At 35.0% G+C, this 6,183-nt stretch overlaps 1 non-coding gene across 1 annotated transcript; it reads left to right on the top strand.

Annotated features, from left to right (window-relative positions):
- Positions 1-1,173: 1,173 nt before the first annotated feature.
- LOC137229583 (U2 spliceosomal RNA) lies at positions 1,174-1,360 on the top strand. The gene has a single exon (XR_010945744.1). It is a non-coding gene; the product is annotated as a U2 spliceosomal RNA (small nuclear RNA).
- Positions 1,361-6,183: the final 4,823 nt, after the last annotated feature.

Genomic DNA, 6,183 nt, shown 5'->3' with positions numbered 1-6,183 from the left:
GGGGGATGTTACTAAAAAATAATAATAATATAAGAATGAGTAAATATATGAGGAAGTGTCTAGGTATAAAAATATTTCCAAAGATGGGCTATGTATTCCCAGAAAACATGCTTCTGATTTGTTATAACAGAGTATTGATATAGAGAGGTGAAAAAGCAAGAGAAAGCATGGCTTTAGGCAAGATGTTAGTAGTTTGGTGGTATCACCTCAGAACCCAGGGTCTAATCCTCTGCTCACCCAAAAGTGATTGCAAACTGAAGGTTTGACTGAGGTCAATGACACTAACTTGTGATCAGTTAGAATTCTAGCTTATTAATTCATCATGATAAATGTGTTTCATTTGAGAACCAAGGAATACCAAAGGCCACTTCCATGTAGAGGGGAAATCAAACCAAGATTTAAATTGTGCAAACTGATGTAGTAAGCAAATTATAAGTATAAATGGAATTAAATGTATTCAGGAAGCAGTTTGATATTTTTAAATGGCTGAAGGTGCTGTGCTATTCATTTTTCTATTTATACAGTCACAATTGTATCTTCTACATTGATCCCTGGAATATTCACAATTGAAGCCCTGAACTACTATATTAGAAGTCTTACTATTCTGAAACTGCCATGCTGTGAGGAAGCCAAGCCACAAAAATACTACATGCACATCTTCTGAACAGCGATCCTAGTGTTCCTGTTAGCTCAGGCTAATGCCAGATATGGAAATGAATGAGCTGCAAATGGTTCTAGGCCCACTCATTAAGTTTCTCACAGTTTTAGAGTCTCTCTGGTTGAGATCTCATCTACCATAGAGCAAAAAAAATATACTTCTACTATGCCCTATTTGAGTTCCTGAGCCACAGGATCTGTGAATATAATGGGTTGTTTCAAGCCATTATGTTTTGGAATAATTTGGTATATAATGAAAGTTAGGGAAAAAGGTGTAATAAGGATTGTTTAAAATTTTTTTTCATGAATCATAGAGACTATGTTATGGCAATAGGAGATGCATTTTCATACTGACTTGTGTTTATAAAGACATCTACCAAATAAAGAGAATAGAGTAAAATGCTTGTATAATTCATTAGAAATCTCTTTATCAAAAATATTTTATTATAACTGCTTTTGCCTTGAATATCTTGCATAATTATCTCATATTTCTTTTATTTTCAGAATACCTAGTACATCACTTCTCGGCCTTTTGGCTAAGATCAAGTGCAGAATACCTAGTACAGGGCATGGCACACGGTAGAAGCTCAGTACATATTTGAGTATTCTTTTTTTAAATTGGCTTTTCCATTCATGTGGTGGATGCCACAAAATAGAGCCAGAAATTGAAAGGTAAAGCTTACAGAAAAATGGTTTCTACATTTGGAAATTATTAAGATACCTCTTTAATGGAATAGATAATTAATTTTTTCAGGTATTAACTAAGGTATCATCTACATCTCTCCCCATTACAAAAGTGTCACTGAGCTATAATTACACTGATTTTCCATCTTTGTTTGAAAAAAGCCTTATACTATCTGAAAGGAGATCAACTGTGAGCATACTAATCTAATTTGCAATCAGAATAAAGAGAAAACATTTCTGAGTACTTAATAAAGCCAATTTTACTTTTAAGTTCAATTGAATTTATATGCAAGGTTAATATGCAGTAAGGAGAAAGATGGTTCAGTCCCTTTGAATATTGTATGTGATTTTCCTTTGACAGTATTCTTTAAACTATATCATGCTCATTCATTAAGGTATATTAGCTGTACTGTAAGTATTGTTGACAGGCTTATTCTAAGGCAACAGCAACCTTAATTAAGAAACTCTTGATCAGACTCCTAGTTAATATTTGAATCATCTTGAAACTATTCTAAGTAGTTCTCTTTTTCTTTTTCATGAATAACTGTGACTATGTTACAGAAGAAGCAAGTGAGTAGGTTAAAATGGGGAAGATGTTGCTTTTATTGTGTCTATGGATAAGTTAAAAATGTGATAGTCAGTTAATTGGTCAAACACATTATTCTTGGTCATTCAACTTCCAAGTTGATGCCTGCAATTCGTGACGCTTTACCTATGTCTAATAAGGTTAGTCAGGGTTGTAAATCAAGTAAAAGTGGAGCTGGGCAGAAAACCTCCTTATCCCTTCTTGTTTACTATAAGATAAATAGTAGAGATCAGTCAACTCGCTATTACACACCTGGCATCATACCCCAACAGAGTCAACTTTTGATTGTTGTAGTGACAACATGATGAATCTCAGTATGAAATGTCAGTCACACCTCATTACTTTATCTCATCCTTTTGCCCAGCTTTTTGAAGGCAGTCTTTCCTCTAGACGCATTTGCTGTTTTGACAGCTTACATTCATGCTGACATTTGAGGACTACTCTTTCCTCTCCTCTTAGAAATAGCACTTATGCCATAAAGCATGTGGTGAATTACTTTTTTGAATTGCTACTACTATCTCATTTAAGTGTTTTTATCAGATCTTGATATTTTTCAAAGAACTTTGGAAGCTTTCTCTCTCTCTCACACATACACACGAACATTCCTTCACATTTCACTTAAGCAATACTCTGAGAGAAAAGTAAACTGTTTCCCTGTTTAAAGTTTTGGTAAAATGTGCTTAAATTAATTCTGCAGTGCGGTGAAAAGGAAAAATAAAAACACAGAAACAAGGGCTTTGATTTAGCATATTCTTTTAGTGTTGAAGAATAATTTGCAATTAAGCATCTTAAAAGAAACTAATTCTGCTAAGCACTATTATCAAGAATGATTCTCATTAATTGCCAACAGCACTCTAGATTTAAACCCTTTCTTCTAGAATGAACAAAAGACCGTGAGTATTAAAAAAAAAAAAAAAGGGATGCATGCAATCTGTCCTGAAATATCTTTCACTTGTTTACATGGATTTTAAAAGGTAAGGAAATGGAAGAGAGTTTACTAAAAAGGCTGCAAAATTGCCTCACTCGCTGGTAATAACTATGTTTATTGCAATAGTAATATAAGTTGCACTTGCTTAAAAAATTAGTCATTCACTTGTGGATCTTATCTGAACTCACTGTGCCATGCTTGAATTCCTGGATTTATGAGAGTCATTGGAATGCATAGTATCTCATAAAACTGTCACAACTAAAAATGCCCCCCCTTGCTCAAAATTCTATTTTCTTTTCACAACTTGCGTAGAATTCCTCTCTGTATTTATTATATTAATCCACAGATCTATAATGAAAATAGAGAAATGGTTTTACTTAAAATATCAGCTTTTGGCATATTAAGAAAGTAATATTCAATAAGCCGAGTCCCCAACTATTGATACAGAGTTCCTTCTTTTCAGCACCATTCTTTTTTAGGAGATGGCAGTGGACCAAAAAAATAAAATGAAATGAAATGGGAGGTGGGGAGAGAGAGAGAGAGAGAGAGAGAAGGAGCAAATAGCAGTTAAGATTACAAATTTTGCTTGGTGAAAATGATGATGAGAATATGTTGTGTTAACTCAAATATTAGAGTTTTATTATGTTTTCTGGAAATAACCATAGGGTAATATTACTAGATGGCCTCAAATTAAATAATAAGTATCCTTTAAGGGGAAAAAGAAAACATTACTTGCATACATAACATTAGGATGGTAGCCCAGATTTTGAGAGACATAAGAAATATAATTGCCCTATATGATTCTGACTTCATAACTTTTGCAGTATAAATCAGTTTAGTTACAAGAAAGATGTCTCAATTGTGTTGAGCTTTTAAAAACAACTTTAAAGTAAAAAATGGTATACTTCATGATCTTTTTCTATGTCTAGGAATATAATAGGTTTGTAGTAAATGTTCTAATATGAATATTATCAGAGGCTCAAAATATTTTTTAGAAGATCTCATGACTTCGTGCTTGATTAAACAGCATTAGGATTTAACTTCGCTTTCTTTGCTAAGCTCTCCCTGAGTTTTTATGTATTATAATTTTTAATTAGCCCAAATCATGTTGTAAACAACAGCTCCAGTGCACAATCCCTTCTCTTAACATACTTGTATGTCTTCAATCTGGTGGGAAGGCTTTCAGTGCCAGGTGGGAAACAAAGCTCTGTGTAAGCTTCTCCCACTGGCCCAGCAGCCACAGGCTCTGTTCAGGTGGCCAGGGAAGAAACACATTCTGTAAGGTTAAGGCCTGTCGAAAGCTTCTGAACTGCCTTTCCTCAGTGCATGTTTGAATGCACTCAGGGCTGCTTTACCCAGTGCAGTGCTTAAACAGTTCCATGATGCCATTCATTTATCATTAAGACAAGGATGGGTCTAATAGTTATATGGATATCTATTTTTATGAGGCAGGGAAAAGTTATGTATGTTTACTTAAATGATGAAAGTTGAGCCTCCTTAATTCACAATGATGTATTTCTTTACTAAGGAGTATAAGGCAAACTTGAATGAATATATCCCCAAGCCACACCCTCAATAAATTGGCATAGACAGTATTTTAAAACATACTAACTCTGTTATAATAGTTGTGGGGTACATAAATTGTAGTTGGAGAGTTCAAGATTTGTGAAGCGAGGGTATATTCATTAAGAGTTAATTACACTGAGGTTGATTTGTTTGGAAAATTAATAAAATCTAATGGTAGCTTTGTCCTAAAACTTTGAATATAAAATATGTTTTATGCTCTTTAATAAAATGAATTAGGCTAATAAAATGTGCACATAAATATTCTCATGGTAAAATCACTCAGAATTTCCATGGTGTGCTTTCAATTTTACATGCACATAAGGCATTGTTGATTAATGCAAAGCATAAGCTCACTCTAGTCAATTTAGTATTTGAGGCAGTCTCTCCAGCTGATTCACATGCCTCATAGCTGAGTCAATCAGTTATGCATAAGATGACCATTAATAGGATTAAATATCATCATTGTGCTGCAACTAATTTGGTCATTTCTTAAAAATAGGGCCTAAGTTAACTGTCAGTCATTTAGAATGATGCCTTGCCTGTTATCTGTACTACTAGGTGACAGTGGTTCTGAACCAGGGATGATTTCACTCTCCCTACCCCCAGTGGTCATTTAAAAATGTCCGGAGAAATTTTTGTCACGTGGGATTTGTGGGGAGAGGGGTGCTATTGGCATGTAGTGGCATATAGTGGGTAGAGGCATATAGTGGGTAGAGGCATATAGTGGGTAGAAGCCTGTGATGCACAGGACCACTCCTGACAACAAAGAATTATCCAGCCCAAAATATCAAGAGTGCCACTATTGAGAAACGGTGGCCCACAGCAAGCATTACTTTGTGGAAGGAAACCTGTTATTTACAGGGTGACTTTTCTGAATCTCCATTTCCTTATTTGCAAGATGAAGCTAGGAATTACCTCATAGGGTGTTTGGGCAAATTTTAATAACAATTATAATAATCAATTCTTTGTTTCTTGTTGTTTCTCAAATATTCTAGGCATAGTCTCACGTCAGAACATCAAGGGTTAACTTTTCCCTCTGTGTGGAATGCACTTCTCACAGATTTTGTTAGGTCTTCCCTCCTCAGCCAATTCATGCTTTGTGCAAACATAACTGTCTTAAAGCGGCCTCCTGTGATTTGCTCATTGACAATTGTGATCTACCCCTCTTGCCTCCTACAGTCCCTGTCCTCTTTCCTCTTTTCTTACTTTTTCTCTATAGACCTCATTACCACCTGGGGAAAAATATGGTTTTTTCTTTTTAAATCCCAGCACTTAGCAACTTAGCACAGGACCTGGAATATACTTTTGCTTAAAATTCAATAAATTAAGGTACTGTGGAGTGCCTCCTCTATCGGGCATTGTATAGCACTAGGAAGGAAAAAAAAAACCTCCTTCTTCTTATGGAGCTTACATTTTAGTGGGGAGTCGTAAAATAAACACTCCAGTGTGGCTTCCAGCTCATCTACCTCTCTCTGCAAGACAGATTCTACAACATGGCATTCATGTTGTAGAGTCTGTTGGAATCATTGCAGTAGTGTTCAATGGTTGATTAACTCTTCTTTCTAGAAACCCTCTCTTAGCTTCTATAAAACCAAACTTTTTTGTGGACACTCTTTCTCTTACTTTTCTGGACATTCCCTAGATGTAAAAATTTCTGAAATCTGGCACTCATAATTAAATCTTACTACAGCACTTCATCTAATGATATCCAAGGTCAAGTTGGTATTGAAAGTCTACTGTATAATTGTATTCTTCCTAGCAC

Source organism: Pseudorca crassidens, chromosome 8, assembly GCF_039906515.1.
Source record: "Pseudorca crassidens isolate mPseCra1 chromosome 8, mPseCra1.hap1, whole genome shotgun sequence".
In the NCBI taxonomy this organism is placed as follows: Eukaryota; Metazoa; Chordata; class Mammalia; order Artiodactyla; family Delphinidae; genus Pseudorca; species Pseudorca crassidens.
Note: the sequence above shows the minus strand (reverse complement) of the source record. Positions and strands in the feature narration are given on the sequence as shown.